The 12,248-nt window shown below is 32.2% G+C and overlaps 1 protein-coding gene across 1 annotated transcript in view; it reads right to left on the bottom strand.

The window, feature by feature from the left end:
- Positions 1-11,674, bottom strand: part of LOC111688008 (uncharacterized protein CG5098) — a 64,135-nt gene extending 52,461 nt beyond the window's left edge. The window contains exon 1 of the mRNA XM_046953395.1: positions 11,642-11,674. The gene's annotated coding sequence lies outside the window, so the exon portion shown is untranslated. The remainder of the gene's footprint in view (positions 1-11,641) is intronic.
- Positions 11,675-12,248: the final 574 nt, after the last annotated feature.

The following is a 12,248-nucleotide window of genomic DNA, read 5'->3' as shown; positions in this document are numbered from 1 at the left end:
TCAACTTTAATCAGCTAAAATTAAACCATTGGAAATATCGGCCAAGTATCAACATTCCCAAACAACGAAATCATCAAGCACCAGCAAAATCAACTGCAATCAACTGTAACCAAATAAAAAACAACAACAAACATCAACAATAACCAACTAAAAAAATCAACAAAAACAACCATCAACAAGAGAAGATGATGCTGAAAATAATTATTGTAATGTAAGAATATAATATAATATAATTATTTAAAATTTTAAGTTTTAAAAATCCAGTGTTATAGGGAAATTAAAATAGGTCTAATAAGATTAAAAAGCAAAGTTAAAAAACAAATAAGAATTAAAAACAAAGTTAAGAATTAAGTTAAAAAAAGAAAAAACAAATAAACAAATTTAAAAAAATTAAGTTTAAAAACAAAGTTAATTAAAAGAAATAGTTTTATAATTTGTAATTCCACAAGTTTTCCTATCAAATTATGGCAAATCAAAATAATTTAATCAGACCCTCCCCAACCACAACCCCAAAATGTTGTGATACCAGCAAGAAGTTAATATAGCAAATATAGTGCGTAGGATACTTTTAGAAGAACGGTCTTCTCATAACGAAACAGAACATAGATCAGTAGATCAGGGAATAGAACGTAATAACGACTTAACAGACTTAGACAAAATACCTGATTTTGTAAGATCTCTTAGAGAATTTTCGGGCAACAAGACTAAATTTTTTCATGGAAAAAAGTACAGAAAGAATACTGAAAATTTACGAACCTCTTAGAGGAACCGCTAAATATTTCGGAATACTTAACGTTATTCGAAATAAAATTGTTGGTGATGCTGATATCGCCCACTTAATTGGAAGAGTATAATAAAATGCCTGACTGTTCATTATGCAGATCAGCGTGATTTAGGTACCCTTGAATATCAGTTGATATCAATGATCCAAGGTAACAGCTCTGTACAAGATTTTTATAAACGAATCTACGGTCATTTGTCATTAATACTAAATAAGATTGCATGCTTAGAAGAGAGCGAAGATGCAATTTACCTCCTGACAAAAAATTATAGAAATAAAGCACTTGACACTTTTTCAGAGGCTTAAGAGGTGATCTACCCAGATTATTAGGCATTAGGGAACCAAAGGACTTGCATGAAGCTTTACACTTATGCTTGAAGTTAGACAACCAACAATTTAGAACACAACAGGCCAATGGCACTAACAAAATTCCGCCTCCTATTCCACATAGAAAATTTAACAACACCTATCAAAACCAACAATTCTATCCACAAGTAGCACATATTCCCCAACCCAATATACCAATTATGCCACATACTAATCAACAAAGATAAAACACTCATCAACGTATTACTCAAGGACATCAACCGCATAACGGATACGGACAAAATTTTCCATATCGACAAAATTTTCAAAACCCATACGGACAAAACTATAATAGAAATTATACCTACCCACAACAAAACTTACCACCACCAAGACCTAATTATCCTAAACCTCCAGTCCCAATGGAAATAGATTCTTCCATCCAAACAAAAAAAGTAAATTACATTAATAGACCTTTTCCAGATAATAAATTCGTAGGTGTAAGACCTTTATCCCAATCTGCACAATTTAACCAACCTAGAATCAACAATATCGAACAAGCTCAAAATGACACCATACCCGACACTGACCACGAAACTTATACTAACGAATTTCAACCACGAAACTCATACTAACGAATTTCAACAAGAAGTCGATGGACTGCAAGACTTGACAGAATATCTAGACGAACAATTTAAGATTTCAGAAGAAAGTGAGCACTTCAATACTTCTGATGAAAACGGACACACTGAATATTCATTTTTTAGATTAAACAACTCAACGTTACCCTATTTTCAATGTAAAGCCAGCGATGGTAAAATACTTAACTTTTTAATTGACACAGGGTCAAATAAAAATTATATTCAACCTAAATTAGTAAAATTATGTGAAAAATACAATTCACTTTTTTCAGACCCGGACGAAAAGTTAACATTCACTACAACCGTTAAAGCAGACATTAGAACATCGACTGACGACCCAATTTATACAAAAAGTTATCCATCCGATATCAATGAAAGACGAAGTTGAAAAACAAATTACAGAATTACTAGACCACGGAATAATAAGACCATCCAGGTCACCATACAATTCACCCGTATTGGTAGTTCCAAAGAAAATGGATGCTTCTAATGAAAAGAAGTATAAAATGGTCATAGACTATAGGAATTTAAATAGACAGATACCCTACACCACAAATCAACGAAGTCTTAGCACAATTAGGGGAAAATAACACAGTGATACAGCAAAAAAATGCAGGGGTTCTCATATACCAATTCCATTTCGTTATAGTCCATAGAGTATGAATATATTTTTAATTTTTCCCGATCACTTCGTTTAGTTCCTTTTTAAGAGCAAAAGATGTGAAAAAGAGCTATTTTTGAAGTTTAAACTTTAAAAAAATATATTTATGGTAGTTTGCAACCGATTTTCAAATTGCATATTTTGTTTTTAAGATACAAGTGTTGTCTTTCAACCCAACAAAATAAATCCAATATTTATGATTAATGTCCTGGTTACGGCCATTTAAGTAAAAAAACTCACACTTTTTTCACAATTTTTAATTTTCATACTGCTCCACGTTGACCATGAAGCAGTAACTTTAGCTTTTATTACATTTGAAAAAAGGCATATAAGTTGGGTTTCTAATGCACAGTGGGGCAGAATGGAAATTTTTTGGAAATAAATCTGGCATTTCTAAACGGCTGATCCGATCGGGATAAAATTTGGCGTGAGCGTAGCCAAGTAGTATTCGAGTTTAATGATGTTTTGATGATGAACCCCGCAGATGCCCCAGGGACGGAGCTGTGGCGGCTCAAATTAGGGTACCTACGACATGTAAAATTTTTAAACTCGTGCCATTTTTTTGTTTTTCACCCAAATACAAAGATTTTCTGAAAGCGCTCGACGAGATCTTGAAAAGCATGCTTGGACATACTATTTATCTCTTATAATATCCGAGTTATAGGCATAAAAATTTAGTGATACAAAATTTACCATACCTTGGTCCGCCTTTTTTTGAATACCGGGCGTAATTTTGGACCAAATGGACTCAATTTTTTGTTAGTTAGACAACAAAATTTCCAATAATTTACAAAAAATTTCAGATCAATATCATTTATAGATCCAAAAATATACGTTTTTTAATTTAAAAATTCAAAAAATTTTAGATTATTGCAGTTTTTTTGCCCAAAATGTGTCTTAACTCTTTTATTAATAAAATAAAATTTTCTTTAAGAACATATAACAATTTTATAGTTTTCTAAAAGGTATCTTTACGCAGAACGCTTTGGCGTAAAAAACTTGTCCTATTTTTTGAAAATGTTGCCACTGCGTCCTTCCGAATATGACCTATTTTTTATCAAAACTTCAACTTTGGGCGACATGTTCTAAAATCCCAAAGCTGGGATCAGAAAACTGAAAGCAGTTTTGGAAACCTCAATATGTTTTCTATTTACTCCAAAAGTATTTTCCAAGCCCTGAAAGAAATGTGGACTCTATGGGCAAAATGTAAAAAATCACATTTTTGGGATTTTCATTCCTATTTTTGGGAATTGCGGGATGCCCCTTGACCTTTTATTTTTTTTTGCATTTTCTTATTTGAAATGACAAATTTAACAAGCGTTGAAGATTTCATTGAGTTTTGTTCATAAATATAGAGTCCATTTGGTCCAAAATTACGCCCGGTATTCAAAAAAAGGCGGACCAAGCTATGGTAAATTTTGTATCACTAAATTGTTAAATGCCTAATGCTTTCAGAACATATAAAAATCTTTGTATTTGGATAAAAAACAAAAAAATGGCACGAGTTTAAAAATTTTACATGTCGTAGGTACCCTACTTTTCAAAACTTAAACTCGAATACTCCTTGGCTACGCTCACGCCAAATTTTATCCCGATCGGATCAGCTGTTTAGAAATGCCAGATTTATTTCCAAAAAATTTCCATTCTGCCCCACTGTGCAATGATAGTTCCCCCCAGGGGGCATGTTACCTTGGCGAAGACCTCCGCTTTGGTGTTATTGCAATCCCGGGGTATAAAGAGGGCCCAATACCTCCAATCTGACCGGGATTGAAAAATTGGTGTTTCAGTCTACCGCTTGGCTTAGTCCTTGCATAGATTACCAGAGGTCTGACCAGAGCACCGCATAATCTGGTACTACGGGTGGCCAGTTGCCCGCAGGACTATGTCCTGTCTGGTCAGTTGGTTGAGGTTCCTTCGGGATCCACGTTGTGGCTGTTGGTTGAACCCAAATTCGCGGTAAGAGAATAAGTGGCGGTTAAAAGACTGATGCATGATAATGGTCAATATTTCGGGATAAGAGTTCGGTGCTGTTTCCGAAAATCAACAGATACCCCACAAAGGAGTGACTGTGGGACTAAGCGTTGGAAATGAGTTGGTGTCAATTGTATATGATACAGAATGAATGTAGAGGTATACGGGACTCGTCCACCCGTATACCTAAATGAGATTGTCGTATGTTTTTCTCTATGAATGTGTCGAATAAATGAGATGTGTGCTGGGTTAAATGATGATGGATGAAAGGTATCATATAAAAGTGATACCAATTAATTTTCCTCCCTTGTCCAGATGTGTTCAGAGTATACTCTGTTCATATCAGACTTACCACAGCGTGTCACTGTGAGTAAGAACGATGTCTACGGTGTAGTGTGCTCTTGCATTACACACCACTGTACAAAAACATCAACACACACACGTACATACACATACACCGCACACTCCAAACATAAACAAAATCGATCAAGCTGCAAGAGATTAGATAGCTCGAGTACTCCAGCAAAGTACTTGCGCATGTTACCGGTCATAGCCAATGTGCAAAAATTGCCACCTGAGTCTTCATTGATGACAAAGGGGCGATGGTAGACCGATGGTTCTCAAGTCTACCCTGTGGGTGAAAAAGACCACCGTGAGATAAGGCCGACACGGCAGGTGCTCACGTTAAAACTATCGACAGTCAGACAGACAGACAGACAGACAGACAGACGGACATGGCTTAATCGACTACGCTATCTATAAGGATCAAGAATATAGGGTCAGAAAATTATATTATAGAAATTACAAACGGAATGACAAAACTTATATATACCATTCTCACGAAGGTGAAGGGTATAACAAGTTTCCGAGTACGGGAAACTCCGTACAGCGAGAGAGATGAATGATATTTTTTTCTCTCTCATGCAAAATCAAAAGTTCCTAAAAAAAGTTTTCTAGTGTGGACCAGCACAAACATAAAAAAAGACATAGGAAAACAAAATAAAACAACGTATACGAACAGAATTCACAAAAACAAAATACAGAATTTTTTTTAGTGCTTTGATAAACCAGCAACCAAAGCGAATTTATACAAGGTGGTGGCAATTCTGCAAAAACAACATTTTACATGTATTTTTTTGTTTTTGCATTTGGTTTACGTCAAGCCGAATTCATATAAGGTGGTGTTATTCAATCAGCTGATAATTTTTTTCTTAATTCGCCTGGTTTGCGTAGATGTCAAAGTTTGTTATTGTTTACATTTTTATATTTAAAAATGACTGTTAAACGGAGAAAAACGTCGTTAATATTTTGAATTATTTATGTAAAAAATCTGAAAATATCAAGCATCTCGTAAACAAATATCATTTTATTTAAAAAATGGCATAATCGGTATGTATACAAATATGTGATTTAAGAGAAATATTTTTTTCTAATAAATGTTAAAATATTACACAATATTGTTTTATATTTTATATATAAAATTGTGTAGATAACGAGATTAACTAAAAAAATCTCTTCCGGAGCATTTACATTATGGCTTAATTTTGAAATCTATTAAATGTTAGCAAATTAAGCAATATTGATTTATATATACACTATGTAGATAAAGAGTTAACTAAAAATAGTCTGTTCCAGAACGCTTTATATAACAAAACTCATATGAGGTATTTACTCGTCCGGCGGCTGTTACATTATTTCCAAATATTGAAAATTATTCCAAATATTGTAAAAACTTGCGATAAAAATATATTCTGAATTCAATAATGTTTGTTTAAAACGAAAAATTCCGGCATATTAATTTGCAAAATTTAAGTCAGTGCCTGAAGTCAAATAAAACTTTTTTTGTTGCCGCCAGCCGGGTAAATACTTCATATGAGTTTCTTAATATTAAATGTTAAGGAAGAGATTTTTTAGTTAATCACGTTATCTACACAATTTTAATATAAAATATAAAACAATATTGTGTAATTTGTTAACATTATTAGAAAAAAATATTTTTCTTAAATAACATATTTGTATACATTCTTCATATGTGTTTCTTAATATAAAGTGTTTCGGAATATTAATATAAAATATAAAACAATATGGTTAATATGTTAACATTTAATAAAAAAATAATATTTTCTAATATAAAAATTTTGTATGCATTTGTATGCTATATATCATTATTTAAATAAAATTATATTTGTTTAAGAGATGTTTGGTATTTTAAGATTCATTACTTGAGTGATTCAAAATATAAAGGAAGTTTTTCTCCGTTTAACGGAAATATTTAAATATAAAAATGTAAACAATAATAAACTTTGACAGCTACGAAAACCAGGCGAATTAAGAAAAAGTTATCAGCTGATTAAATAACACCTCCTTGTATGAATTCGCCTTGTAAGCAACAATACTGTGAATTGGAAAATATGTACATGTGTGTAGACAAGGTGTATTCATATAACATATTACATAATATTGTTTTTAATTTATATTAAAATTGTGTAGATAACGTGATTAACTAAAAAAATCTCTTCGGGAACACTTAATATTAAGAAACTCATATGAAGTATTTACCCGGCTGGCGGCAACTGACTTCTACGTTAATTAATTTTGAAATCTATTAAATGTTAACAAATTAAACAATATTGTTTTATATACACACTATGTAGATAAAGAGATTAACTAAAAAATGTCTGTTTCGGAACGCTTTATACAACAAAACCCATATGAGGTATTTACCCGTCCGGGGGCTGCTATATTATGGCCAAATAGTGAAAATTACTCCGCCGGAATAGAATTATCCATTCGCAACAAATATTCATTCATTCGTAATATAATGTTTTCATGAATATGTACTATTTTATGTTTACTTCTCACAAAAAAATTGAGTTTTACTTAACTTCAGGCACTCACTTAAATTTTGCAAATTAAGCTGCCGGAATAGAATTTTTCGTTTTAAACAAACATTATTCAATTATCAATCAGCTGATAATTTATTTCTTAATTCGCCTGGTTTTCCTAGCTGTCAAAGTTTGTTATTGTTTACATTTTTATTTTTAAAAATGTCCGTCAAACAGAGAAAAACTTCGTTAATAGTTTGAATTATTTATGTAAAAAATCTGAATATACCAAGCATCTCGTAAACAAATATCATTTTATTTAAATAATGGCATAATTGGTATGTATACAAATATGTTATTTAAGAAAAAGTCTGTTCCGAGACGCTTTCTATAACAAAACCCATATGAGGTATTTAGCCGTCCGGTGGATGCAACATTATGGCCAAGTATTTAAAATTACTCCGCCGGTGTAGAATTATCCATTCGCAACAAATATTCATTCATTCGTAATATAATATTTTCATGAATATTTACTTTTTTATGCTTATTTTTCAAAAAAAATAAGTTTTACTTAACTTAAAGCACTTACTTCAATTTTGCAAATTAAGGTTCCAGAATAGAATTTCAATTCAGAATATATTTTCCCACAAATTTTAATATCTTTATTTTTTAATATAATATAAACATTTTACAAAAATTTTTATATCAAATAAATTCGCCGTACTTATGGTTTTTGACATTTACGAAAACCAAAAGCAAACAAAATACATGGGAAATGTTGTTGTTGCAGAACTGCCACCACCTTTTCTGAATTCGCTTGCTGTGTATTTTGTTTTGTATGCAGTTTTTTTTGTGAATTCTGTTCGTATATATTGGATGTAGTTTGATTTTACTGATCTGGATACGCGTCTGGGCCTCAAATTGGCAATTAAGTCATATAAACTCTGTATTTGATGTAGTAGAAATTCATAACTGTTGTTTTTATTTCCTATGTCTCTTTTTTTATGGTAGTTTCGAGCTGGTAAATAGTCCTTTCGTATAGTTCAAGGTCTATGATATATATTATTTTAAAGTCTCCTATCACAAGTTTGGCGTTCTAGTCTCTATTGTCACTATTTGAGCGTTCGAGTAATCCAAAATTTGTACTTCTGTTCTACCCAATGTTATCATTTGTCTGAAAGTAAAAATTATTTTTTTATTAATTTTTTTTTGGACTATTCGGTTGGTTGTCGTCAAAACAGTTCCTCCTCTGTCCTCTTTAACTATTTCAATATTGTATCTAGGTGTCAGTTTATTCCCTATTATTTTGTTGTTCTTCTTTTTGTTATGAAAGTCTAAATCCTTTTCTTGTTTTTCCGTCAATTTCTGTATAATTTTTAATCTGTCATGTTTTTAGGATTCGGGGTCATTGTTTCTACCGAAAAATATTTCTATTGGTTTCCTGTTTGTTGTAGAGTGAACGGAATTATTGTATTTTTTTAAACAATTAGTCAAAAGATCTTCAAATGAATTATAGACTTTTTCTGCATTCATACACCTCATAATTTCAGTGAAAACGTTCAATCTGGCCGGGTTTGTATTTGATCTCATAGTTATATTCTTCCAAGATGGCTTTCCATCTTTTCAATTTACTATTCGTGATCTTATTCCCAAGAGCATAAGTTAATGGTTGATGATCAGTAAAAATCTTTACATCTACTGGACCATACAAATAGTTTCTTAATGTTTTAAGAGCCCACACCATCGCAAGCACCTCTTTCTCATTGGTGGCGTAGTGTTCTTCGGCTTAATTCAGTGTTCGTGAAATGAAAGTTATTGGTTTGCCGTCTTGTTCGAGAACAGCACCTAGAGCATAATTTGAAGCGTCAGTTGTTAAATGAAATTCCTTTTCAAAATTTGGAAATGAAAGCATTACTTCTTCTGAAGAAAGTGAATTCTTTATTTTTCTGAAAGCTTCTAAGACCCCTTAAAAGAACGGTTAGGGGTTTTGCTAATTTCGCGTAATCTTTGATAAAGCGTCTGTAAAACCCTGAAAGTCCTAGGAATGACCTAAGTTCTTTAATTGTTTTTGGAGGTGACATTTCTTGGATTTGTTCCTTTTCCATTTGTTGATATAATAAAGCCTAAGTATTCAACTTCCTTTTTAAGAAATTCACATTTGTACAATTGAATTTTCATATTTGCCTTTTGGAAGGTGTCAAAAATTGTCTCTTTATTTTTCAGATGAGAGTTTTCATCTTGACCAAAGACTATAATGTCTATATAGACGAAACATATTTTTCCAATATGATGTATTAACATATCATCTAATGCTCGCTGAAATACGGCTGGAGCGTTTTTTAAGTACTGAGAACCAATTACACTGTGATACAAAAGTGAAGAAAAATAAAATGCAGGCGTTTTCATATACCAATTCTATTTCGTTATAGTCCATAGAGTACGAATATATTTTTAGTTTTCTTCTATCACTTCGTTAACTTACTTTTTAAGAGCAAAATATGCGAAAAGAGCCATTTTTGAAGTTTTAAATTTGAAAAATCATAAGTTTAGTAGTTTTCATCCGATTTTCAAATCCGATATTTTTTTAATGATACAAGTGTTGCCTTTTAATCCAAGAAAAGAAATCCAAAATTTATGGTCAAATGTCTGAGTTACGATCGTTTAAGTAGAAAAACTCACACTTTTTTTAAAAAATTTTCATTTTCATCATGCTCTACTTTGACCATGAGGCAGTGAGTTCATCTTTTATTACTTTCCTGAAGAATCACATAAAGGAAGGTTTCTAAAACTTGTTATTTCATAAAAATCTATGAAAAACTGGATGATTTATACCAATTTTTCTAATAGCATGTTCCTCGAATTTTTGGTTTTCTCCATACAAATTAATTTTTGTATAAAAATGTTTATAAACATTTTTTAAACTTGTTACAAAGAAAACCAGAAACATAAACGTTTTTGTATGGAAGAAATATGCTATATTTTTATAAAACTTAGCACAACTCATAACCTTTTTCATCGATTATCATAAATTGACCATCATTGCACAGACTGTCGAGAGTTTTAACGTGAGCACCTGCCGTGTCGGCCTTATCTCACGGTGGTCTTTTTCATCCACAGGCTAGACTTGAGATCGGTCTACCATCGCCCCTTTGTCTTCAATGAAGACTCAGGTGGCAATTTTTGCACATTGGCTATGACCGGTACCATGCGCAAGTACTTTGCTGGAGTACTCGAGCTATCTAATCTCTTGCCAAAGTAGTCACGTTGTAAGACAACCACACTACTATGGCTCTGTTGAATCGGCAACAGCACCTAGAGACGTAACCGGTGGACCGAAGCACGATCCATCAATAAGCCGTTGTGGTGGTTTTAGATTGGCAGGATCAAGTGGGTTGGTTTGTCAAAATAACAAAAGTAAATTAATTAAAGAGTTTGTTTTGTAACCGGCAGTGTTTGCCGTTGGCTTATATGATAACTTTCATTCATAATCATTCAACCCAGCACACAACTCATTCATTCGACACATTCATAGAGAAAAACATACGACACATTCATTTAGGTATACGGGTGGATGAGTCCCGCATACCTCTACATTCATTCTTTATCATATACAATTGATACCAACTCATTTCCAACGCTTAGTCCCACAGTCACTCCTCTGTGGGGTATCTGTTGATTTCGGCAACAGCACCGAACCTTATCCCGAAATATTGACTATTATCATGCATCAGTCTTTTAACCGCCACTTATTCTCTTCCCGCGAATTTGGGTTCAACCAACAGCCACTACGTGGATCCCGAAGGAACCTCAACCAACTGACCAGCCAGGACATAGTCCTGCGGGCAACTGGCCACCCGTAGTACCAGATTGTGCGGTGCTCTGGTCAGACCTCTGGCAATCTATGCAAGGACTAAGCCAAGCAGTAGACTGAAATCACCAATTTTTCAATCCCGGTCAGATTGTAAATAATATAGGATCAAATGAGGCATTTGAAAGAGAATTAGTAAAGGACACGGAGAGAAAATTAGACATAGTTAAAACAGAACTTACAAATTTTGGTTACTCCATTCAATGGGCGAAGGCAGGTATAATAAATTCCATTATCCTATCAGATTACGAATTAAATTTGTCCAGAAGTCATTTCAACAATCTTAACATACCTTATGTAAATGTAATTGATGCATTAGAATTTGGAGAGGTAAAGATAGGAACGAATGAAACTACAATTTTATACGTTTTGTTTTTTTGTTTTGTTTTTTATTTGTAAACTCAATAAAAAACAATTCAAATGTAACAATAAAATTTAATAAAGAAAGATTTGAATTTAAGAGGGGAAGAGTTAAGAAAAATAAAATTGTTACAAATAATAAATAAAATAAATAAAAATTAATTTACTTACCATTCAATAAATTGCTGACTAGTGTTTTATAATTTAAGCAATAGTTCATTTACTTACCTTTTGTAAATTAGCTGACAAATGTCTGCAATATCAAATTTCATGTTAAAAATAAATTTCAAGATTGTTTTGCAATATCTAAAATTGTACTTCAGTTATTAATAATAAAATAAAATTTGTAATACAAAGAAAAAATTTAATAAAAAGTCAGTTGCAGTCAAGTACTCAAACAACTTAGAACATAGTTTTCATTAATTTATACGAACAGAATTCACAAAAACAAAATACACAACTCAATGACGCCAACAGCATCCAAACATACAAAACAAAATACACAGCTGAAAAAACAAATACATCTACATGCACATTTTTTTCTAATATACATTGTTGTTGTTGCTTATTCAACAAAGCATGAAAAATATGATATTTTTTGATGAAATTTTCAGAAGTTGTCTCGGATTTTTGCTCATATCTCCGTTATTTATTGACCGATTTTGCTGATTTTAAATAGCGATCTTCCCGAAAGCATGTCTAACAGAATTGAAGATTATTGAAGATTCGGAAAACTGATTTCAACAAACATACAGACAGACGGACATGGCTTAATCGACTCCGTTATCTATAAGGATCCAGAATATTATAGGGTCGGAAAATTATATTATAGATA

Source organism: Lucilia cuprina, chromosome 6 (genome assembly GCF_022045245.1).
Source record: "Lucilia cuprina isolate Lc7/37 chromosome 6, ASM2204524v1, whole genome shotgun sequence".
In the NCBI taxonomy this organism is placed as follows: Eukaryota; Metazoa; Arthropoda; class Insecta; order Diptera; family Calliphoridae; genus Lucilia; species Lucilia cuprina.
This window is presented reverse-complemented; position numbering and strand designations above follow the sequence as displayed.